General features: G+C 43.6%; 1 protein-coding gene and 1 long non-coding RNA gene across 3 annotated transcripts in view; both read right to left on the bottom strand.

Annotated features, from left to right (window-relative positions):
- SLIT3 (slit guidance ligand 3) overlaps nt 1-26252 on the bottom strand; it is a 645016-nt gene that overhangs the window by 459763 nt on the left and 159001 nt on the right. The window lies entirely within an intron of this gene.
- The window catches only part of LOC117065489, a 41205-nt gene continuing 17403 nt past the window's right edge, over nt 2451-26252 (bottom strand). The window contains exon 2 of the long non-coding RNA XR_004429943.1: nt 2451-3469. This is a non-coding gene — a long non-coding RNA (uncharacterized LOC117065489). The remainder of the gene's footprint in view (nt 3470-26252) is intronic.

The raw sequence follows: 26252 nt of genomic DNA, 5'->3' as shown, positions 1-26252 counted from the left end.
CCACTGGGGACACACAGCAAATCAGAGGCTGCCCAGGCAGGTCTATCCTGTGAAGCGGCAGGAGGCAGCAGTCCTTCTTCATTAATCACAAGCAGTGTGGAATGAGAAGGTACCAAGAGACGTGTGTGTGCCTGCGCTGTCCTAGGGCACCCATAAAAATAGAGAAAGCACCACTTTATAAACTGCCAGGATACATAACTCCACAATGGACTTACAGTCTATAAAAAGCACGGCTCCATGCCCGGATTGAGGAGCTGGAAGGGCCACACTGGAAGTGAGTGAGCAAAGATCATGTGAAATGACATCCTCGGGGCAGATCCGCATCACTGGGCCCTTCGTGACAATTACTGTGTATGTTCTCCCCTGTCCCCTCCCTGCCCCCCTCACCTCTTCCCAGCCCCATTTCGCCCGTAATTCTGAAAAGCTATGGCTGTTTCATTGGGACTTGGCTCAGGTCTGCCAGGAAATGCAAATTCAGGACAGAAATAGTGGAATTTGGACACGATGGCAAAGCCAAGCTGCTGCCAACCCCAGCTGTACCTCAAAGTTAGATGTGGGCAAGAGGAATGGAGGATTTCTAGGGACTAATAGAAGGTGTTAGCCAGAATTCTGTTTGTTTAAGTCTCACCCAACCTGTACCAGGGTTCCCGTTCTTTGGAGACGTCTAACAAACTCTATTCCCTGTGACCAAAGGGGTCCCTATTCTCAAAAGGAGAACTCTGTTTCTCCTATACAAGGTGACTGCCAAATATTGCCAATGAAGTCAGAAGTAGACTGAAGATATTCGAAAACTCTAGGTTCTCTCCTTGGCCCTTTACATGACACCCAAGAACGTGCCACAGTGCTTCCTAAGCACGAACTAGCATAACAAAGAAAAGATGCTCTCATACAGGCCTAGCATTACACACTAGGACAATGTTATGGTTGCCAGATTCCATGATGTGTGCCTTTCGCCTTTCCACTTGAATATTTCTGAAATGTGGCCGGGGGTGGTGGTTCACATCTGTTAATCCCAGTGCTTTGGGAGGCCAAGGCGGGAAGATCACGTGAGCCCAGGAGTTCAAGGTTGCACTGAGCTATGATCACAATAATGCACTCTAGCCTAGGTGACAGAGTAAGACCTCGTTTCCAAAGAAATTTGTTTAAATGATTTTTTGAAATGTGCACATTTGCAATGCCTGCATATAAAAGAGTCTGTATTTCCTCAATAATTTGTATTAGGATTTTAGATATGATATATGTTGCATTCTACGAAGCATGTATGGAGGACACGTGTGTGCTGAGGGTGGAGCTAAGACCATGCATTGGTTGGTCGTCTTCTTGAATTGGTCTCCCTAGTGACACTGGTTGAAGGTGCCTAGTGACATTGGCTGAAGATGCCTCTGGCCCAGATGCTCCTTTTAGTCTTTGAGGGTTCCTGGACTTTTGAAAGGCCAGGTGAGACCAAGAAAGGGAAAGAAAATTCTGAGTTAGTGGTTTTGTTCTGCTGCTCTCAGGTCCTAGGCAGGACCAAGTCAAGACCCATTGTTAACCCAGGAGAAAGCGGTCAAGGCAGTCTGTTCTGGTTCTGTAAAGAAGAAATGACCCAGGAATTTGTAGGATCCATAGGTCTGGAGGATTTAGGACCTTGGCTATCACTAGATGAAACCAGCAGTGGTTAACAAGTAGAGGTGGTGCCATTTGGCATTTTCAGGAACCTATTTATGTACAAACCTGCCACTCTAATAGTGACTCGCTTTAAGAGTAGGGAATACTCTAGCCACCTTTTCACCTGGAGTGGCACTGATGGTATTCTTTCCCTGAGGATATACCCCTTGCTGCTAAAGCCCCAGAAAACAGGCTGCAGTCACATAATTTAAAATTTTTTTTTTTTTTTAGTTTTAGTGGTATCCTCATTTTATAAACTACCATTTATGACCACTTATTGTGTGCCAGGCACTATGTGAAAGTGTTCCACATAGATTATATTTATCCGTAAGTGTTAAATTTTTCCCAAATTCCCACGACCAGTTAGTCCAGAAGCTCATGTTTGAATCCATGCCTGTCTGGATCCAAAGTCTGTCTACTAAACCATGATACTTGGACTGCTTCTGCAGCTTTTAAAAGCATCAAAGCTGATACATATGGAAGTCAAAGACTCTGACCCAGAGCAAAAGTCTTGGAGTTCCACCAAAACAGACTTCTTCAGCCTTGTCACGCAGATGACACCTGGAACCTATTCAAAATTAAATCACCCAAAGGAACAATTCCCCAGCCTGGACACTTGTGGGTCTCCTAGGAGAGAACACCCCCTAGAAGGAGTTTCTGATCTTCCTGAAGGTTTGACACAGGGACCTCCATATGCATCAAACCTAGAAACTGTTATCATGCTGATTAATGCTACCATTGTTCAGAGCAATAATTAACCCAGCAGGAAGGACTAAGGGGAATGAAATAGTGGCTAATTCATCTCCAAGGAATTGCCAGGTGATGTTTATTTTGTGAAAACTGGAGGGAACCAAACACACAATCATTTTTCTTTAACATTGACGTTTTCTGTCTACCAGGCTGGCAGCAGTGGCAGCAGAGCTCTTCCATATCCAATTTCAGGTGAACAGTCAGAAAAGACTCATGCAGGAGGAAAGGGACAGAAGAACATGTCTTTGGCTAAACACCCAACTGTGACATGCTGCCTCTGTGGGTCTCCTGTCTTTCCTCCAACCTTAACATCTTTCTCAAAAGCCAGCCCTCACCTGAGTTGCTAATTAAGTAATTTCCTTGTTTGTCTGACTGCAAGTTTTTTTTCTTGCAGCATTGCCAATTGGAAATGGCTCTTAATTATGTCAACTCATGAAACCACACCAAAAACAATCCTATCAGTCCCTCATTTGTCATATTACTTAAAGAATCAAAAAAGATAAACCAATGGATGGGAGGCCAATAATAAACCTTTTCATCATAAAGCTCTTCATAGCTCCGTTCATCAGCTTTCAAATCCAGCCTTGGATCTGGCTATTTAAAACCCTACTCCATGTGCAAAATGGAACAGAACCAAGAAGGATAGCTTCTCCAGTAAGAATATAAGAAGAGTGCTACCTTTCTTCCTATTTAAAATTAGACTTGATTTGATCTTGAGTTGATCAAGTGCAGTTGATCTTGATACACAGTCAGAGTGCTCGGTTTCAGGATGATGTGTAAGTCTCAAAGGCAACAGGGACCACATTTTCTAGGCCTTCTGCATCGTCCTCATATGGGACCAAATTTTCTAGAATGTCTCCATCTTCCTCATATAGTTGCTCCAGGAACACATGCTTTGTAGAAATCCTGTAGGAGGGATGTGATTTCTGTCTAGTGCCATCCAACAGAGTTCCACACTTGGCCTGGGAGGAGAAAGGGGATGTGATGACACAGCAGAGAGAGGCTTGAAGATGCTTCACTGCTGCTTTGAAGATAGAGTAAGGGGCCTTGAGTCAAGGAATGTAGGTGGACTCTAGAATCAGGAAAAGGCAAAGAAATGAATTATCTCCTAGGATTTTAAGAGTGAATGTGACCCTGCCAACATCTTGATTTCAGCCCAGTGAAATCCATTTTGGACTTCTGACCTCCAGAACTGTAAAATACTAAGTTTGTGTTGCTTTATGCCACTAAATCTGTGGTAATGTGTTACGACAGCAATAGGAAACAAATACATCAAGTAATCTAAGGACTTGCACCTTGCACACATGCCTGTTCTGTGCCCACCTTGAGAGTTGCATCCTACCTGTGCCCAGCCCCCAACAGGTCTTCTATTTTCTCTATCATAGTATTGGTTTAGTGGCCTCTGCAATCACTGACCCACCACCCACATTCCAGCATCCAGCTAGCCTCCTTCTTCCTGCTTTAGAGGTGATGGGTCTAATCCTAGTGTTTTGTTCACAGGATTGATGCTGGACCCTTTCTTATAAGCCCAGCCCCCATTTCTTGGGAATTTATCATGAGATCTCTTTCCTCTCTAACTACTCACTATATGGAACATACTGTATTTTTCCCATTTAGCAATAAGGAGGCTAAAGTTAGAGAGATATTAAATGGCCAAATTTACACACCTAGTACATAGTAGGGCCAGGATTATAACCTAGACCTGCATAATTCCAAAGTCTATGTTCTCAAGGACTCTTCAATATGGCCATTCTCATGAGCCACCCCTCTAGGAGACAGCAGAAGCTGTGGCCCAGAGCCTCACCTCTTAACCCCAAAGACACAGGATGAAATGTAGGAACTCCAATAGCTTAAACCTTTCTGATGAGAGTCAAAACTGACTTAATCTCTACTTGATTTCATTCAAGAGAGGGCTAAAGTCACACTCTCATGTGGCATAGTTTGTGCGGCTTTAGACTCATCAGCCACTAGGGTTCCAAAAAGAACCAGCCCCTGCAACCAGTGATCACCTGACTCTTCCAAAGGGTTCCCCTGAACCCAATGTCCTGTCTGTCCCAAGTATTTACTGACATGGAGGCTGCCCTATCCTGTCAATATTCAGAAGGGTTTCCCTTCTATAGTTAACCAATGTTCCAGGGGTCACTCATTCTGATATTCCTGGTTGCTCTGTATTTAGTTTTGGAAGTCATTCTATAAGGTGAAAACAATCTCATCATTAACATTTTAAAAATGCTATTATCATTAAAAAATGGAGGCATTTATGAGAGAGAGAGAGGACAACCAACACTTCTTCCTTTTTTGAAGGCTTTTCCTCTTGCAAAAAACTTTTCTGTAAGGCACCCTGAGCTAGTGGTTCTTGGGCATAAAACCATGCATGGGGTTTAACAGCAGGAAGGATCCTAGCCATGAGCCAGAGATGACAGTATCCAGGATGACGACGCACATGTGGTTACACAGGGGCTGCTATGAATTCCAGTTTAGTGCTCCTTTCTCAACTCCAAGTCACCACCCAACACTCCAATTTAACTGGTTTCTCAGAGAACTCCAGTGAATAAGCTGCCCTGGGACACTCACTCAGCTTAGCAAATGGTAGCTCCTTTTACCATCCCCCAAATGTAGGGGCAACTTCCTGTTGCTTTCCATTGAACTGAGAGTGAGGAGTTGGCGAGCTTGGCCTCGGACTGCCCTGCAGATAATGCTGCTTCTAAATTCCATTTCACTAGGGCCTATGTTTAGGTGCCCCCAGAAAAAGGGTGTTCTGAAATAGAACTCAAAGTGAAGGCTGTCACAGGATCATGGGAAACACACTCAGTTATTACGTACTTAGACTATACAAGCCAAGGTCTCAGACCACACTCTTGAGAGAAGAACCCAGAATAACTATCTGGTTGTTCATAAAATGGTCATTATTCTAACTCTGAAATTAAAACAAGGCCATCCAAGTCTCTGGGGTCAGGAATGCTATTTCTGGAAGGTGCCTGCCTTTCACATGTGCATCAGGGCCCTGGGCTCTTGCACCTGGAGTATTTTTTTTGACTCATCACAGCTTTTCTCTGACTTGAGGCAAGAACCCTGGGAGCCACTTGGTTCTATCACTTTTTATTTACCAGGTGTTTCCGGCTTACAGGCAGTTGTCTCTGTAAAGCTATACCAGTTTCCCCGCAAACAACAAAGGGATACCGATTGAAAAGAGGATGACACCATCTTTCACCCCAGAGTATAGCCACATGGTCACAGTATCCCTTTATTTTACGTTACTGGTAACACCATCATCACCTCCTAGAACAATGAAGGCTCCCTGCATCCTATCAGCACCACAGCGTTACTAGGGTTTTCCATTGGTCAATGTCTATTACTGACTTTTCAACATCAAATATTCTTGCTTCTCTCCCAGCCCATCCCCATTCCTAGGAAATATGGATTTAGGCACATAACAGGATAGTAGAAAGGTCCAAAGCAGCTCATTCTTCTACAAAATCCTTGAACTTTACCTACCCCTACAGATAGCTAGTTCTAAAATCTAGACCTGAGTATAAAGAGTCCTGATACATGTAGACTGAGAAATAGTTACTCTTTATAATACAATATGGTGATTATGAGATGGCCAAAATGATTAATGTGGAAAATACATATGAGGGATCTTCAAAAAGTTAATGGAAAATGTTTATTATGAAAAAACCATGTATAGATTTAAAGATTTTGCACCAAAATCAACTTGTACTAACTTGCTACAACATGTCTGAACAGGATCTAGTTTGAGGTACTAAGAAAGATAAGATATCAGTTTGTAAAGAATCTCTATCAGAGCAACATGAATTCTGCTAAAATTGAAACAGGAACATTAAATTTATGACAAAGCTTTAGTAGAAGAATGGTGAAATCATTGATGCTTTATGAAAAGTTGAAGGGGACAATGCCCACCTCCCAGTCAGTTTACACACGAGTAACTCATTTCAAGAAGGAATGAGGTGATGTTGAATATGAAGCCCACAGCAATAAACCAGCTATATTAATTTGCCAAAAAAAAATTCATCTTGTTTGTGCTCTCATTGAAAAGGACTGATAATTAACAGCACAAACAATAGCCAATGCCACAGACATCTCAACTGACTGGTTCAACTCACACAATTCTGACTGAAAAAGCTGAACAAGGCTTTTACTTGATAGGTGCCAAAACCGTTGTGCCCAAATAGGCTGCAGGCAAGAGCAGAGATCTCAGTGGAAATTTTAAACAAGTGGGATCAAGATCCTGAAGGATTTCTTCTAAGAATTGAAATGAGGAGGAACATGGTTTTACCAGTATGATCCTGAAGACAAGGCACAATCAAAGCAATGGCTACCAAGAGGTGGAAGGGGTTCAGTCACAGCAAATGCAGACTGGTCAACAGTAAAAGTCATGGTGATGGTGTTTTGGGGTGTTCCAGGTATTTTGCTTGCTGATGTTCTAGGGGGCCAAAGAACCATAATGTCTGCTTAATATGGCAGCGTTATGAGAAAATTAGCCAAAGCTTTAACAGAAATACATCCAGGAAAGCTTCACCAGAGAGCCCTTCTCCACCACAACCATGCTCCTGCTCATTCCTCTCGTCAAGCAAGGGCAATTTTTCAAGGGTTTCAGTGGGAAATCATCAGGCATCCACCTAACGTCCTGATTTGGCTCCTTCTGACTTCTTTTTACTTCCTAGTCTTAAAATCTGGGAAGGACCCTCTTTTTTCTTCAGTTAATGTAAAAAAGATGGCATCGACATGGTTAAATTCCCAGGACCCTCAGTTCTTTAGGAATAGACTGAACGGTTGGTATCACTGCTTACAAACGTATCTTGACCTTGATGGAGCCTGTATTGGGAAATAAACTTTATTTAACTTTTAACTCCATCTTCCTATGAATTTTTTGAAGTCCCCTTATATACACATATATACACACACAGACAAACAGGGTTGCTGTGAGCAAATCCAGTATCATTGTGTGGATGAGAGCAAGACATTCCTTCAGGGAAAGTTGGATAAGAGTTCCCTTTCCTCTGGGCAGACACTGACCCATGTCAGGGATGACTTAACAAGCAGATCAAAGAAGGGATTGATTCCAGATCCCACTTCACCCCTTCTAAACTAGGTGCTGGAGCAGTGCTCTACACAGCAACTCTGGAGAGAAGTACAGACATAGATATGGATATAGGTCAAGATTGCTAGAACTAGAGTGATTAAAAGCCACTAAAAGAAAGAAGTTAAATCTTTATCTTTTCAAAGAAATAAGTTGGAAAACAGGGAAACCTCAAAGGAAAAGTAATTACTAATAATATTACTGAGAGATCATCCCTATTTAAATGTTGGTTGTGATGCTTTCTATTCTTCTTTTTAAAATGGATACATATGGAGAATACCAACGTGGTATTGTACTGTACCTTCTACTTCATGGCCTTTACTTTTAGCCTATTACATCCTGCCCTCTTCACGTATGAGCTAATACATATTTCAAGCATCCCTTGTAACAGAAATGCAGCATTCTCTTGACCTATTATACATTTGGCCAATCCTATGCTTGGAACTTCAGGTTAACTAGGTTTCTTTTTTTCTTTTCTTTTCTTTTTTTTTTTTTTGAGATGGAGTTTCACTCTGTCACAAGGCTAGCGTGCAGTGGCGCAATCTCTACTCACTGCAACCTCCGACTCCCTGGTTCAAGTGATTCTCCTGCCTCAGCCTCCCGAATAGCTGGGATTACTGGCACGTACCACCATGCCCAGCTAATTTTTGTATTTTTAGTAGAGGTGGGGGTTTCACCATGTTGACCAGGATGGTCTCAATCTCCTGACTTCATGGGCCACTTGCCTTGGCCTCCCAAAGTGCTTGGGATTACAGGCATGAACCACTGTACCTGGCCGCAACTAGGTTTCTTAATTCCTGTCTTAGCCACCTGCATGCCACGGAAAGCCTCCTCGCTGGAAACGAAAGCAAAGGAATCACCAAGTCTTACAGTTAGGATGGAGATATGACTTATTAACAGAAAGGTGTAGAAATGCCTTTCCTTGGGAAAATATAACCAGGGGAGCTTGTTCCTGACTCACAGTGAAGATTTACCCTGAGTCCAACTGGTCACTCGGCCTTCACCATGAGACAGGTCCCTGGCTTCCACACTCACGGAGCCAGATGCCGTTGTCAGAATCCAGTGACAAACGGCAGCTGGCTGAAGCTGAGACAGCTTGTTCTGCACCCCTCTCCCTGCAGAGCATCCCCTCCTACCACATTTTTCCCCCAAAGCAGAGAGAAGGAGGAAAAGAACGTGACTGCCATTTGTGCCTAGGCACTATCTAATTCCTGCCAACAAACGCATTCCTTCCATACCTGTCCATCAGCTTGAGAAGAATGAAGCCTGGGAACAGGGGTTCACATTTCCTGAGCAAAGTTCTTTATCTTTCCTCAGGTAGAGATGAAACCAGCTTGCTACAAGCTGAAATATACTTCCAGCCTGTCTGTAGTAAGAGTACCTCAACTCCTCAGGGACTTCATTTTGCAAGCTTGCTTTTTAGCTCACCTCATGGTGGCATGTTTGCACTGAGACCCACAGACATAAGGGGCCCATGGAATTATTGCAAGAGATGCTACATTTATCTTAGAAAGTCGGGCTTTGCTGGCTTCTAGCTCTCCAATGGCACATTGTTAGACATCAAAGGACCTTGTAGGACTATCTTCCTAAGCAGGATCCTTTGATAAATTTTTATTTTACAAATCATGTATTTTAGACATTCTATTTATGTTCTGAAGTGACAAGTGCTCTGGAAAAATTTAAAAAGCAAATGTATTTAAATAAAGAAGAGACAGCGAGAAGGAAAGCAGGAGAGAGAGAAGGAAAGCAGGAGAGAGAGAGGAAGAGGGGCAGGAGAAAGAGAAAGAGATGCGAGACCTCATGCAGGGAACACCATGATGTTGCTAAAGGGTAAGATATTTTGTAATCTTCAGAGCCTCTTTCCTCTCTTGTCACCAATTAATAAAAGAAGTCAGCATAAGAGAAATGTCTTTGATTCACAGTCAAGCGACTTCAGTGGTGACATCATGAAAAGCACAACTTAGACCTGGACCGGGTGGCCCTCTCAAATGACATAATGGTTGACACAGAGCACTGCCTCTTACAAGCACTCCATCATCTGCTTTGCTCAGACACAGGCTCTGCTCTCTTGACACGACAACATTAACCATTGGAGGCACCAGGGTGCAAGGGGCAATGCTGGAGATGCCTGAGTCTGCCAAATTGTCTAGCTCTTTCTTCTAATCAGGCTAGGGAGGCAGGCCCTGCTAAGTCAGAGCCCAGAGGTGACAGAAGGAGACAGCATTTGCCAGAGCCTAGGCCACAGATAGGGATCACTTCAAACCTGGTCCTCGATTGCCCAGATTTTTCTCCCCCACTTAACCAAATGACCCCATGATCCATTAGTCACTCTTTACTGAGATCCACTGGGAGTCATCAGGACTTCACGATCCACATAATTACAATGAAAAGTCTGCACTGACTTCAAGGACTCAAGTAATTTATGCAAAAGATTCCCCAGATGACTTATCATGGTTTCATTATCAGAGAGCTGGTCTGACAGTTACTCCTGTTGATCAGACAATTTGTTCTTCCAACCCTACTTGGAAGCCATTTCAAGATGGTGCTCCTCACACCCAGTCATCATCACAAGAAAAGGAAAAAGAAAATGTTTTGTATGAGGCTAAGAGTACCAACGAGGACAATCAGAAAAGTCGAGTCATAAAATCAAGGGCTTTACTCTCCAATGCAGAGAACAGTAAAATAGGCACGGCCCTTAAAACTGCTGTAGAAACTTGCCAGAGTACACTTTCAATTATTTATCAGAAATCCCAGTGCTTCCTAATTACTAAAAGGAAGCAGCAGCTGCTAGGCCCATGAGGCTCCACACAAAATGCTTTGTCCGGGCACAGACAAAATGTTTTAGTTTTGTGCCCTGAACTCAAGTTGAATGATTTTCAAATTGAATGTGGAGTGGTCATCTTGGTCTAAAATCGGAGCAACTTAGAAAAACAAAACCGGAAGAAGACAGTCAGCATTGAAGCATCAAGTCTCTGGTAAAAACAGATGCTTTCAAATGGGTTTCTCTAACTCTATTGTCAAGCAAATCAGGGTCTTTCTGGGTCAGATGCTATTCTGGACATGAGAGCAGGGGCTCGGGTTTTGCTTGGTCTCTTATCTTCAGCATCTGGCACTGTACCTGACACCTAAACTTGTGTGAGTGAGTGAATGAATGAATGAAATCACAACTTTAGTTTTGTGGCCAAGTCAAAGTTCATTTAAGTTCAGAGAGCAAACAGTGACATAGGGCAAATTAGGAAATTTAGCATTATTACTTGGCTTCTATGGAGCTCTAATAAGAAGAGTTTCTCCTCAACTCCAAAAGGGATCAAAAGTCTTAAAAATGTTTATAACATTTGACCCAGTAATCCCACTTTGGGACTCTACTTATAGAAAAATAATCTAATAAATAAGGAGGGAAGCATCCTATTTTGAAACACTATTTCTCAAGGCATTAAAAATTTACCAAATGTACCATAGAATGATTAGGTAAACTAAAGATTATTTAAATGAAAAACTTTTTTATTTAATAATTATTTAAAAGAAACAGGTAAAATGCTTATGATGACGTTGAATGAAAGCGTATTAAAAAGCATGTAATATAATGTTCTTCAAAAAACATAAATAGAAGAAAATAGGCAAAATGTCAACAATAATTTTCTTTGGGACAAGGGTCATGGATAATTTATATCTATATATGTATATATACACATTTATATATATACATATATATAAAATTTACATGTGTGCATATATAACTTTTTGAAATTTGTCTGAAACACTGCCCTAAGAAAGCACTTGGCTCTTCAGTAGCTTCTAAGAAGGAACTCTTTTTCTGGGCTCTTCCATCCTGTAGTGTAATGCTATATATCTTTATTTATTTATTTTTTCTTAAGGTGGAGACTCCCTCTTTTGCCCAGGCTGGAGTACACTGGTACAATCTCGGCTCACCACAACCTGGACCTCCCAGGTTCAAGCTATTCTCCTGCCTCAACCTCCTGAGTATCTGGGATTACAGGCTCCCATGACCACAGCCGGCTAATTTTTTTGTATTTTTAGTAGAGATGAGGTTTCACCATCTTGGCCAGGCTGGTCTTGAACTCTCGACCTCAAGTGATCCACCTGTCTTGGCCTCCCAAAATGTTGAGATTACAGGTGTGAGCCACTGCGCCCAGCCTATATCTCTTTTAACCAAGAACTTTGGATATTGTTTCAAAGAATTCTCTGATCCCTTCATGTTGCCAGCCAACATGGACAGTGGGCCTGGTGAATATAATTACTAAGTTCTCTCTTATGACAGCATTGCAGAATCCAGGTGACTGCAGCTCACACTCATCTGCTTGTCACTAAAAGAAGGCTTGTATTTGGAGTTACTGGAAATAAGAACTGACTTTTGAAAGATACGTATACTCACAGGCAAAGCTGGAGCTGGGGGAGGAGCCAGCAGTATCAAACCATGGTTATAAGACACTTGGAATTGGACTTGGACACAGCAGTGGAGCGGGGGTTATAATTCCTTGGTAAGCTGCTTGTTCATCGGAAACCTACAATTTGCCATACTCTGCAAGCACCTGGCCCGAAAGGCCATGCGTCACTCCATTGTTTCCCTGTGTTTTTGCACCAGGAGAGCACTCAGCAAGCAGTGTGGGAAAGATGCCCCTCTCTAATGTGCTGAAATGGCAATCAAATCCAAACTCTCTTAAGAGATACTTGTATTAATAGTTCTCTAGGCTGGGCGTGGTGGCTCATGCCTGTAATCCCAGCACTTTGGGAGGCCGAGTGACAAGGATCATTTGAGGTAAGGAGTTCAAGACCAGCCTGGCCAACATGGTGAAACCCTGTCTCTACTAAAAATACAAAAATAAGCCAGATGTGGTGGTAGGTGCCTGTAATACCAGCCACTCAGGAGGCTGAGGCAGGAGAATCGCTTGAATCCGGGAAGCAGAGATTGTAGTGAGATGAGATTGCGCCATTGCACTCCAGCCTGGGCAATTAAGCGAGACTCAGTCTCAAAAAAAAAAAAAAAAAAAAAAAAAGTTCTTTAAATTCTTGATACTACCTCATTTGGACATTTGGGATAAACTAAAAATAAGGTCAAGGTCACGAAAAACAAGAAGAAAACCTGAAAAAGCTGTCACAGTAAAGAGACTGAGGAGATATAGCAACTGACTGCAACATGGCACCCTGGAGTAAATCCTGGAAAAGAGAAGAGGATATTAATGGGAAAACTGGTGATACCCAAATATGCTTTGGAGTTCTGTCAACAGTAATATACAAATGCAAGTTTCTTAGGTGTTTTTTGTTGGTTTGTTTGTTTTTGTTTTTTTTCCCCTGAGATGAAGTCTTGCTCTATCACCCAGGCTGGAGTGCAATGGCACGACCTTGGCTCACTACAGCCTCTACCTCCTGGGTTCAAGTGATTCTCCTGCCTCAGCCTCCTGAGTAGCTGGGATTACAGGTGCCCACCACTGCGCCGGGCTAATTTTTGTATTTTTAGTGGAGACAGGGTTTCACCATTTTGGCGAGGCTGGTCTTGAACTCCTGACTTCGTGATCTGCCTGCCTCAGCCTCTCAAAGTGTTGGGATTACAGGTGTGAGTCACCGTGCCTGGCCAGTTTCTTGGTTTTGACAAATGTACTATAGTAATGTAAGATGCTATTAATGAAGGAAACCAGACTAGAGGTTTAGGAGTATTCTCTGTACTCTCTCTAAAACCACTTTGTAAATCTAAAATTATTCCAAAATAAAAAGCGTATAAAAAAAAGAGTCATGACCTCCAAAGAAAATTAGGAAGATGAGGAATGGTGTTTGTTATTAGGTTCAGCAGATATCCTGGTGGAACTGTAGAAAGAGTTAACAGTGAGATTATTTGATTCAAAACTCCCTTGTTCTCTTTGGTGGGAACCCAGGTAAGTCACTTAAATTCACAGAATGTCCATTTCCTCATCTGTAAAATGAAAATAACAACACCTGGTTGACAGAGCTGTTGCACGTATCATACGAATAAGCATCATCAGGGTAGCGAGCTTGTTCATTTACTGCTGAATCCTCCCTGCCTAAAACAATGCCTAGCCGAAAGTAGGCACCTGATAAATATTTGTTACATGAGCGAATATACGAAAATAGTTCATTATGTCATCCACTTCAATACATTGTTGCTGTTAATAATAATATCGAAGCCTCATTAATCTGTTTAAAAATAATCTGAAACATGAGGGAGGGATAAATACATTCTAGTATATGAATATGGAATACTACAAAGCAGTTAAACTAGACTGATCATGTATCAGCATGACGAGCTCAACATAATGTTGAATGAAAAATGTACGCCACAGAATGATAGAGTATACTATTTATATATAATGTTTGAAAATATACAAAATGTTGCAATATGTGCCACATATAGATACTTACTTAAGTGGTGAAAAAAAAAATCCAGAAACATGGACCAGAAAGTTCACTAAATACACAGCAGTGGTCGTCCCTGGAAAAGGGCAGAGTGCCCTTTGAGGCACAGCCAGGTCATAGGAGCAAAGAGCCTCTGGGTTTCAAATAACATAGCTATCAACAGTTCTAAGATTAAGTTAGTTCACCCATTGGCTGCATTAATTATCTGCAACTACATTACTTAGCTGTTAAAGAACACACAAAAATGCACAAGTTAAAATAGTAAAACATCAGAAAATCTGTTTGGGGATTAGTGATTGTAAATTGCATGCTTGCAAGGTCAGCCCAGTGGTTCTCCCAGCGGAGTACCTGGACCAGCAGCATCAATATCATCTAGGAGCTTGCTAGAAATGTAGGTTCTCAGGCCCCAGCCAGACCACCTACTGAATTCTGAACTCTAGGGGTAGGACCCAGCAATAGGTATTCTAACAAGCCCTGCCGGTTATTCTGATGCTTACCTCCAGACAAGAACCACTAAATTAGCAGGGTCTTCCGAGGAGGGCTCTTGTCCCACTGAGCCCTAAGTCCCTTTTTATCTCTGACTTAGTTTATCTTTTAAAATATAAATCTGGTCCAAACGACTTCTAAATTCTTTCCTAATTCTGCAGGTTTATGATCATGCACCGACTTAGAAAGTTGTTAACTTTTAACACTTACTTTCTCAGCTTGGAAAAGGAAGGCCAGAGATCGTTATCTGTACTTCTTACTATCCTCCTGCTTGGCTGACTCTGTGGCTTAGCTATCTCTAAACCATTCACAACCCGATTTTTCCTTGCCTTCCTCTACAATTGAGGCTGTAAAGCTAAAACATGAACTCTCTGCACTTCCCTTGCAGAACATGTGAAGAAGTACTGGCCACGGAGATCTGAAGGAAAGGGTTTAGCTTCTTAAGTATCAAAGTCTAGAGAGAGGGCGCTTCACAAGTATCACTTTTGTGTTAGCAGCTGTCTTCCAAACCTAAAAATGAAGCCACATGGTAAAGATGGTGGCCTAGGCAGACAGAAGGAGCTTAGGTCTTCTACACCATCCTAGAAGAGCCACATCACTTCTATTCTGCCTTTCTCAGGACTCAGAGCCCTGTTTCTTCAAGCCACTGTAGTTGGCTTTTCTGTTATTGCAGTTGACCCCATTCCTGTTTGAAGTACCCCACATGTCCAGCACACAGTAGGCTCTAAGGAATGCCTGTGGATGATAACAGGGTCAAGAAAAAGGAAGGAGGAAAAGGAGGAGGAAGAAGTAGAGAGGGATGACAGAGGGCTGAAGAGAGCCAAGTGAGGTTCCTGAAGACAGGAACCTCAAAGTAGTAAGTTCTGAGCAAGTTTGTAAAGGGAATAAGGGCCTGAAAGAGAGGAAAAAGAAGGCATGCCAAGTCTGTATTTACACGAGAAACTGTGTTATATCCATTAAAACACAGGGTTGAGGTGCCAGTTAGACATATTTTGATACACATTAAAATGAACATACAACTATTAAAAATTTTTTAAACATGGTCCATGTGCCACCAAAAATCATCTTGTGAACCAACTGAGATTTGCCTGGCACTCAAGGGAAAGGCTGACTTATGCAAATGCCTGGGCCAGAGGGTTTGCAGTTTCAGTAGATCTGAAATAGCAAAACATAAACTGGAACGATCCAAATCTAAGCTTGTGTGAACGAAGCAGGAACCAGGACTTCTCAAAGGGTATGTTCTGTATCAAGCTGCAGGTCTGTATGTCTATTCTCTTTATTTTCCTGAGATGCACTACATTTCTTGGCTAACCCCAAGTATACGAGGAAATATGATGCACACAAAGAAGAAAGAATGGCTTCTGTCTAGCTCTGGGAAGATTCCAGGGATCTCTAATCCCTCTGGACATTTATTTCACACTCATAACAGGGTTGTGCAAATATTTTAATGGGCATTTGCTATACTTTGAGGTATACAGTCGTGTTGCCAGGCTTTTTAAAAATATATATATGACTTTTGGTATTCTTTTTATTTTCAAGCCATTGCTTTTGTTCCTATTCTACTCTCACAACATCTTTTCTCTTTGCAACTACCTCTTCAGTAGAGAGACATAGACAACTGTTTCCTGTGTGTGGAGAGGTGGTTACAGGTGCATCAGCTGCGATGATGGCTAGCAAGAGGTGCCTGCAGTTTTTGATCTGCACCTCATCCTTCTTTTCCTTCTTTTATCCAAGTTGAGATTTTATATGTCTACCCATAGGCAGAACTTCCTCTTTCTCCATTCCTTTTCCCTGCCTGCATCCCTCAAGCCCATTATCTCTGTGGGCATGGCCCAGGCACAAGCCTGCTTCGCTTCACAGTGTTTGTCAATGCACTCTGTGAAGGACATGCCACAGTCATGGTTCAACTTCTTGGAATCCTGAGTGGTGAGAGCTCACCTTTGCCACCTCCCCATGAATGCAAAGCCTGGAGTCTGATGGTCTACAGCCCACAGCTGTTGATCTGTGTCGTCTATGCATAGAGCCATGGGAGTTGGCTTGCCAACAGTCTCCATGGAGAAGGGCACTGGTTACAAGAGAAGTCACTGAGAGACATGCTGACGTATCAAAGGATGCTCAAGGTTGTCAGGGATCACTTTCCTTCTCAAGGTGGGAGAAAAATAAAATCTTTATAGTAGGAGCTAGATTAAGGGGGAGGGAGAGGCAGAATGAGAGGGTGAGAATGACATCTGTGTCAACTGTTTATTTTGGTGATTGTCTACAACTAGCAGGCAACATGGCTGAGCAAAGCTGTCATGGAAACACGATTTCGTTGCAGATGACAAGTTGGCATAAAGACAATGTAGGTGCAAAAGAAGTATGGGAAACAAAACTACCTGTCAGGAAGGCAAAGGGAGGAAGAAAATCTACCCTCACATACTTTCCCATAATTAAATGTCAGATGTACACAATGCAGTAAAATAATTAGCATGGCATAATTACTATTCCGATGGAGTCTTGTGTATATGCCAAACAAATTGCTGTAGTAGAGCACAAGCTGTTAAAACAAATTGAGTTACTTAATTTTTACATGTAGCAGCCTGTTTTATCATTTCCTAAGACGCAAATGTTTCATTAATAATGCAGTTTTTCTAAATGTGCAAAGCTTTGGGCCATTGCAAAGGCAGATCCGCTGGCCTTCCTCTAGAGACTATAGATAAAAATCAACTGATTCCCCTCTTTCCACAGTTATCTGCTGAAATCTCCCTCCACACGGTAGCCAAAGGGATATTTTAAAGTCATAAATTAGATCATATCACATCCCTGCTTTAAGACTTCTCAATGGCTACTCACTGACGTTAGAATAAAGTCCAACAAAGTCTAACAGGAGTGGGCTCGTCGGTCTCTCTGCAACCACCTGCTACAGCCTCTCACCATGCTACAGCCACACTGGCTTTCTTTCAGCTCAGGTTCAAGTCTTCTTGGACCCGAGGTCTTCATGCTTACCGCTCCCTTTGCCCAAAACACTCCTCCCCCACTCCTTTGTCTTCTGTCCTCCCTTTCTCCCACTGCCCCATAGCAGCCTCATTCTCTTCCATAGGACTTGACTTAAACTGTGCATCCTCAGGGACACTTTTCCTGACCACCCTATAAAAAGTAGGCCCTGATGGTGGGGAACATCACACACTGGGTCCTGTTGGAGGGTTGGGTGCTGGGGGAGGGATAGCATTAGGAGTAATACCTAATGTAAATGTCGAGTTGATGGGTGCAGCAAACCAACATGGCACATGTATACCTATGTAACAAACCTGCACGTTGTGCACATGTACCCTAGAACTTAAAGTATAATAAATAATAATAAAAATGTAGGCCCTGACCCTCCATGCCCCAGCTGGTCCACTAGACCTCTCAGCTAGGCCCCTCTGTGGCATTTATTGCAGCTTGGACTAGAATTTTATATGTAATTTTTTAAAATTTGCATGACGCCTACCTCCTCCACAAGACTAAGCATCTTCAGGGCAGAGTACAGCTGTTTTACTGTTTTTCTCACGACTAAATATCCAGTGTCCAAACAGTTTCTGACATATAGTAGCTGCTCTATAAATATACATGGACTATGTGTTGTGACACTGGGTAAATCACTTCCCTTCACCATGCATCTGTTTTCCCCTCTAGCAAATGAGAGGGTGGACTTGATCAGTGCTTTTTTGTTTGTTTGTTTTTTGGAGACGGAGTCTCGCTCTGTCACCCAGGCTGGGAGTACAGTGATACAATCTTGGCTCACTGCAACCTCCACCTCCCGGTTTCAAGTGATTCTCCTGCCTCAGCCTCCTGAGTCGATGGGATGGGATTACAGGTGCCTGCCACCATGCCTGGCTAATTTTTGTATCTTTAGTACAGATGGGGTTTCACCATGTTGGCCAGGCTGGTCTTGAACTCCTGACCTCAGGTGATCCACCTGCCTCGGCCTTCCAAAGTGCTGGTATTACACACGTGAGCCACCGCACCCAGCAGATCAGTGCTTTTTTAACCCATGAGTTGTTCTCTTTTCTTGGCTTCATGAGACCAATTTAGTAGCTGTCAGGACAAATACTTGCAAAACATGAAATAGCACAGAAACTATCAGGAACATAGAAACGATACTTATCCTCACCACCAGTCATGCCTTTTATCACTGGTAGTGAGGACAATTATCGTTTCATGACACTCCTCTTCCAGTATTTATATATGCTTTTGTTTCCTGAGTCATGATATAAATTATACATATCTTTTTCTGTGGGACACACACACACACAAAATCAGAAAGTCGCAAAACACTGGAAGCTGGAAAATGACAGAACTAGGCAATCTCCATGGGCTCTAAACTTGCTTCCAGCCTTGGCCTTCTAGGATCCTTCTCCCCACAACCCCTTCACCACCAACGGTAGGCCAGTAAGGTTTTTCTAAGTAGGATAGAATCACTCTTTGCCCCGGAGGAGCCTTAGAAGAACCTTTAGGCCACAGCCTTGGTACACAGAAGAAAATGTCACCATCTCATCCTGTCTTTACCACCCCTCACATTACAGATCACTTCTTTATATCACAGACACGGATACACAAACTCCTGTCTTCTTTTCCAACCCTGCAACCTCCTAGGACAGTCTCTTGAACATAAGGAAACAGGTCAGAAAACCAGAAGGGGAGAGGTAGAAATAAAGTTGTTTCTCTCTTTTCCTACCAAATAGGAGCTAGACTGGACATCACAGTCAGAAGCCAGCTTGAGGGGAGGGGGACAATCGCCTCTCCAGATCAGGCCTCAAAAATCGTGGGCTTTTCAGTACTTTCCATCAACATGGGAAACTTAAGAAAAAGTAGCATGAACTACGAGACTGAAAGAGCAGTGGTGATTCTAAAGACTCTTAAATAAAAGGGAGTCAGGGCATTGCCTTTTATAAGTGCCTGCTACCCTGCCCATTAAAGGGTGGGTGTTTCCCAACATCTCCCACAGACCCACACAGCTGAGCCCTAGCCACTCCCTCACAAAGGCCTCCTGCCACTAAGCACAGCAGCTCCTCTACTCCGGACAGAGAGGAGATGGTGGCCAGAACTTTGCTGTTACCACTCCTGTGACTGTGAATGGTCCCTTGACCAACCTTGCTCCAGAAATGGCAGGAAACAATACTCGTGTCGAGGGTCAGGTTGGATGACGTGTCAACAAGGCTATGGCGGAAACCGCTAACCTGACCATCATGAAGGTTATACTTGGTGACCTCTGGCTCCATCTTTCAACTCCTAAAAACAAGCCTAATGCCTCATTAAGGGCCTGGATTTGTCTTTCCCATTGGAGAACGGGCCAGGGTATTCTTCTGGCTAGGAAGAGGTTGTGTGTGTTTGGGGGGTGGGGAGTGTGTATGAGTTGGGGATCTGGGACCCACTTTTGCTTTTAGGCCTCTGGACTTCAGATCCTAGCCACCCTGTGTGTTTCTTTCCTATGCTAATTTTTAAAAATAGAGATGGGGTCTCCCTATTTTGCCCAGGCTGGCCTTGAACTCCTGGACTCAAGTGATCCTCCTGCCTTGACCCCCCAAAATGTTAGGATTATAGGAGTGAGCCACCACACCTGGCCAGTCTCTTTGTCTCTTACCCAGAAAACTTCACCAAGGGCAAGTATGATTATGCATGAGCTTCTTAACTGTGGACTTCCTGATAGCTTCTCATGACAGGTCTGCTGTGGAAGACTGCTCAGATTTGGACAATCAGGCCTTTCAGAAGCACAGGAACACACTTTACCTTGCCCAACTTTATGGATGGGATAGGAACTTACTTGAACATTTCCTCATTGGAGTCCAATGTTCATTCTCCCCTTCTCTCTCTCAATCTCCTCCTCTTCTCTTTCTATCTCTATAGACACACACACACACACACACACACACCACACACACACACACAAACAGCTTGCTTCAGGGGAAGGGTATCTATTTCTGGCAAGCTCCCTGAGGAGGCCTCAGGGGTCTGGTAACTTATCCCACTTGCCTTCTCCTATCAATGCAAATCTCTCCTCTCATTAGCCCACCCTGGATCTCAGACCACCTTCTCTGCTCAGTTCCTGGCCAGGATACCCTCCTGACGGGCTTTTCCTGGCTTACTTCCCTTCACCCACATCCCCCAAATGGCCACTTGCCTAGGTGTCTCTGACTTTGGTGCCCTGGAGAATGACAACTCTGATTACCTTTAAGCCACCTCACACAGTGCCACATTAGGGCCACAGAGACCCTCACATCCTTGCCTTGCTCCCACCCAGAAGCCTAGTGTGAACAACTACCCCCATTTGCCAAGGACTGATGGGGTTCCCACGATGTGAGACTTTCAGTGCCAAACACATAGTCCCTCACAAAGCAGGATGAGTTGGTCACACCACAGCAGCCTAGATGACCCGTGGGCTCCTTTTATGATGTTTTCCTCATCTCCGGGACTCCTGGGCCCTTGTCTCACCTCTCTCTCATTTACTAGTTCTCACCTGGCCCCTGAGTGGGACAAGTGATTTAACAGAGAAGGGAGTCATGCAAGACCAAAGGCTATCAAGATAGATGCCTGGGTTTGAATCCTGGCTCAGCACATCTGTGGGCCAATTACAGAAACACTCTAGGCCTCAGTTTCCTCATCTGGAAAATGGGGCAATAGCAGCAGATGCTGTTGGTACACCACCCAATTCCCCTTTTCTGGGTTGGTGCATTTGACTGCGGCTGCTGTGAAGTTTGGCTAACAGCTCAATACAGTCCTTGCAACATGGGAACTCTCCCATAAATGCATGGGACTTATACCCCACCCTGTCCTGGGTGATGTAACCTACAGCCAATGACTGGTTGACAAAAGAGAACAGAAGCCCTGCCCCCTTGCCTCAAGTGAGAACAGATTTGTGGTGCCATTCACATGGGTCCTCCTGTGGTATCAGGCTAAGGCTAGACTTTTTCTGCAACCATATATCTGCTAGGCTTCCTCCCCTGTGTTTTCCTGCTTCCCCCATTTCTTTAACCCTTTTCCCCTGGAGCACTTCCTCCACAAATCACTTGCACAGGAATCCCTGGTTCAGGTTCTGCCTCTGGGAGAATAACCTAAGACATCTGCCTTATAGAACTACTGGGAAGATTAAATGAGATAATGTCCAGAAAATGCTTATGTCAGAGGCTGGCACATGTGAAGTTCCCACATTGCAACTGCTCTGTCCTGATGTCTGGGATAGAACTTGCCCCATGGCACTGCAGGCCTTGCCTGTTCTCTCTTCTGTGGTTCCACTCGTGCTATCTCGTGCCCTCATGCATAGCACACTTGCATGGCATATCCAGCACCACATTCTGGGTATCCCACAATCTCTGACTTGCAAGTCAAGCAAGTGCTTCACAATGAAAATGCCCTAAGTGACATTATCATGGCATTGATATGATCATGACATTATCATGACATTATCATATCAAACTGTTCTAAGTTTTAAAGTGATCACTTGAAAGCTCCAGGACTATCCTAAGAGGTTGCTCACGATTGACGGCCATGGACCACTGCCGTCCACATCCAGCCCCACTGCTCCAGCCTTTCTTGGAGACCTTCTCCAGGCCCAGACCCTCTTTTCTCAGCTTCCTGAAGTGATCACAGTTCTTTTCCTCATTTTTCACCAGCATGTCTCAAGCCTGGAGACAAGTCCTCCGTCACTAGTGATTTCTCCCTGGGTACTACTACCCAGTGCCATGAGCACCAGCCTTGGAGGTAAGATTGTTCTCTCAGAGTCCTAAAGTTGTAGGAAGCCTTTCTTGTGTACCTAGCACTGTGCTCTTAGAAACAGAAGAACTACAGAAAAATACAAGGTTTGGTCCTTGCCCTCAAGAAACTTAGGGTAGGCCAAAGGATCCAAGAAGCACTATTTATTAAATGAGAAGAATGGTGATTAACAAAATGGAACATTTATTGAGCATTTACTATGCATCAAGTTTTTGCAAACTACTTTGTATGTGTGACGTTATCTAATCCTTACAGCTTTTCCATCATCATCATCATCCTAATTGCTCAGACTTCTGAAACATCAAGAGGTCAGGGAGCATGCCCGGGGTACACAGCTAGCCAGCAAGAGCAGGATTCATCTCAGGCCATCTGATCCTAGCCCCACACTCTCAGCTACTAAGCTCTACTCCTTCTAGCACTAGCCCACTCTCCAGGGGCTCCCAGTTGAGCAATCAAAAGAAAACATGGGTATAAGGAACAGAATTCCAGAAAAGTTGCAATGAGTGAAATATACCAGGAAATAGTGACGGAAGGAACATGAGGCACTGACAACATCATACAGGGCCAAACTGTGAGACTGAGGCACTTCTGGGAAGAATGGGGGCTCCTTTTCCACTCTTGTCAGCAGCTAGTAACCCCCTCCATCCCTGCCAAAACAGAATGCCACTGAAGAATGCTACAAGAGAAAGCAATCTATCTGCCAGCGTCCCAGGAACCTGTTCTGTGCCAGATACCCTCCCGAGCAAATATTGATATATTAACCGCAGCTCAAACACTGTAAGTGCAACTAACATGCCTCAGTAGGGAGGGGTGGGCTGGCCTGCTGCCACCTCTCCAAGGCCTTCATCACAGCCAGAAATGGGTCCTTCTTCCTGGTGGAGGAATCTCTGCAGGGCCCTTGAACCAAAGCTGACTGGGAAGCAACAGTCCAGGGAATGCTAAAATAAAGTTCCGACGATGGGCAAGTGGCACAGGCAGCTGGGGATGGAGTCAAGGTCTGTTCATAAGGAGCTCTGGGGCCAGGCATGGTGCCTCATGTCTATAATCACAGCACTTTGGGAGGCCAAGGTAGGCAGATCACAAGGTCAGGAGTTCAAGACCAGTCTGGCCAACATGGTGAAACCCCATCCCTACTAAAAATGAAAAAAAAAAAAAAAAAAAAATTAGCCAGGCATGGTGGTGTGTGCCTATAGTCCCAGCTATTCAGAGGGTGAGGCAGGAGAATTGCTTGTATCTGGGAGGTGGAGGTTGCAGTGAGATTGCACCATTGCACTCCAGCCTGGGCAACAGGAGTGAAAATTCCATCTCAAAAAAAAAAAAAAAGAATCATGCAAGCAGTCAGGCACAGTGGCTCACATCCACTTGTAATCCTTAAACTTTGGGAGCCTGAGGCAAGAGGATCACTTGAGGCCAGGAGTTTGAGACCAGCCTGGACAATATAGTGAGATCCTGTCTCTACAAAGAGAGAAAAAAATAGCTGGGCATGGCTGTGTGCCTGTAGCCCCAACTTCTCAGGAGGCTGAGGGGAGAATCTTTTGAGTCTAGGAGGTCGAGGCTGCAGTGAGCCATGATCATGCGGTTGCATTCCAACATGGGTCACACACTGAGAGACGCTGTCTCAAAAAAGAATCATGCAGGCCAAAGTTTAGACCAACCATACCCCTCTCCCACTCAAAACCTCAGTGGTTCCTCACTGCCTTCTAAATTAAATATAAAACTATTTAAATCTGGCCATCACCCTACAGTAGAACCCTATCCTTGAATCCAACTGCATCTTGTCATCTTCATGCCCTATGCAGACTGATCCTCTTGCCATATCCAAAACAACTCCTTTTCCCACCACCATAAACCCAACTTAAGTTTTTTCCTTTCTTTTTGCTCCTGTATTGATCAGAATCTGACCTATCCTTCAAGACTCAGCTCGATGCCACCTGTTCCAAGAAGCTTTCACTATTCCCTTTATTTGGGGATCCTTTCTCCCTCAAAGTAGAATAGAAATAGAATTAAGTCTACCCCGACATGACCCTCCAAATCATGGAACTATACACAAAGACATACTGACTATGACATTGCCCCACAAATAAACAAAAACAAAACGAAACTTAAAACAAATCCACTGCAGCAAAGCTGATTTTAGGATCTTAATTCTGCCTCTTGCCTTGCCACCTCCCCATCTTTGAAAAGGTTTTGTCCAGGCCTGAGGCCTCAGAGACCTTTAAGATTTTTTTTTTTTTTTTAATAAAGTCAGATCATGAGGGTGCATAATTCCATGGCGATTTCCCATCCGTTGCATATTCACTGTGAATAGAAGCTAAAACTCAACTAGTTAACTTTATTTATACTCTGGATGGAGCCTTCTCTTTTAATAAAACAGAATCCGTTAAGGGTTATAAACAAACTGTTTTATGAACTAAAACTGCAGTGCGCTAGTCACTCAAGGGTAAAAACAGGGCTCTGGGTAGCTCAGCCAGCTATAAATAAAGATAAGGCCCTGCCAGGCAGGGGCTTGGGCAGAGTAATTGCTGACTCCATAATCAGCTTCTCCCCTCTTCCTTCAGGCCCACAAATCACTCGGGTGTTGGGTCACTGCCCACTGGATTCAGCCCAGAGACAGAGTGAAATAGCAAAGCAGTTCATTAGCTCTAAGACTGTGAGTATAAACTGGGACTCCTGGAACGACGAGGTTCCAAGTCAAACTATGGTGCGCCAACCCTGGCACTTGCACTGCTGGCCGAGCTGAGTCAACAGAACCCATAGGGTGAGCCTGTGCTACACTCTGGATATAAGCTCTAAATGGGGGATTTCGCTAATGTTCGTGACTCTGCTAGACCTTACCACCCTCAATGGGAAAACCTGTTCCTACCCCGACACCTACTCCTCACTCCAACCTGAGGTGGGGACTGTCAATAGCTCCAACTCAGGTCTTGGCCACAGTAATTGGTCCACATGACAGGTATGTGCTCCAAGCTGAGTCAATAATCTATGATGGAGATTGTTCAAATTGGAGCTGAAAGAGAATGTTTCTTTCCAGGTTGGTCAGTAATAGAAGAATATGTCTTTGGCGCTGCCAGAGGCCACCTTTCTTGCTATGTGAAGGGAGCCCACCTGCCCCAGGAAGAATGATGCTGAGATGCAAAAAGAAGCAGAGAGGAAAGGAGGGTGGATCCTAATAGCCAGTAAGTTCCTATTTTTAATGTAAGTTGTGTCTCTGCCACTTTAACCCAAAGAAATTTATTAATACTATGTTCGGCTGAAAAGCAGATTATGAAACGTTTAGTAACTATAACATCATTAATTTAGCATCTACTAGGTGCTAAATATTGTACCATACCATTCAGTAATAACAATGTAATTGTTACTATTTATTCAGGATTTACAGTTTGCTAAGGGCATTCCATGGAATGTCATTTAATCTAAATACCACCGATAGACAATCTCACCTTCCTTTTGCAGATGTAGAAACTGATTTTTAAAGAGATTAAATACTTTCATTAAGGTTATGTGGCTAAAGGTTAGTGTAGCTAGGATATAAACTCAATCTGACACCAAAGTCGATGCCCTAACCCCGACACTATATTGCTGCAGTATGATTTCAACTTTGTTTGCATAAACAGTATGTATGCATTGGCCAGCTGCAGGGGCTCACGCCTGTAATCCCAGCACTTCGGGAGGCCGAGGTGGGCAGATGACCTGAGGTCAGGAGTTCAAGACCAGCCTGGCAACATGGCGAAAACCTGTCTCTACTAAAAAATACAAAAAATTAGCCGGGAATTGTGGTGCATGCCTGTAATCCCACCTACTCAGGAGGCTGAGGCCTGAGAATCACTTGAACCCGGGAGGTGGAATTGCAGTGAGCTTAGATCGTGCCATTGCACTCCAGCCTGGGTGACAGAGCCGGAAAAAGAAGAAGAAGAAAAAAAAAACAGTATGTATGCACATGTGTGTGTGATGCATTCATTAACAGGTATCAGGGAGAGAGAAAGTGAGAAAGCACTCACAATGGGCAGAGTCACATGGGTCCATGGCAAAAAGTGGAGAGAAGATACAGAAATATCAGAGTAGCATATCCTAGTCTCTCACACTGCCAATAGGTAGTGTAAGTTAAGGACTATGATTCCAGCTTTGACTGTACTGTAAGAGAAAATCAAGGTGC

The sequence above is a fragment of the Trachypithecus francoisi genome, unplaced genomic scaffold (assembly GCF_009764315.1).
Source record: "Trachypithecus francoisi isolate TF-2019V2 unplaced genomic scaffold, Tfra_2.0 Lachesis_group2, whole genome shotgun sequence".
Classification (NCBI taxonomy): Eukaryota; Metazoa; Chordata; class Mammalia; order Primates; family Cercopithecidae; genus Trachypithecus; species Trachypithecus francoisi.
This window is presented reverse-complemented; position numbering and strand designations above follow the sequence as displayed.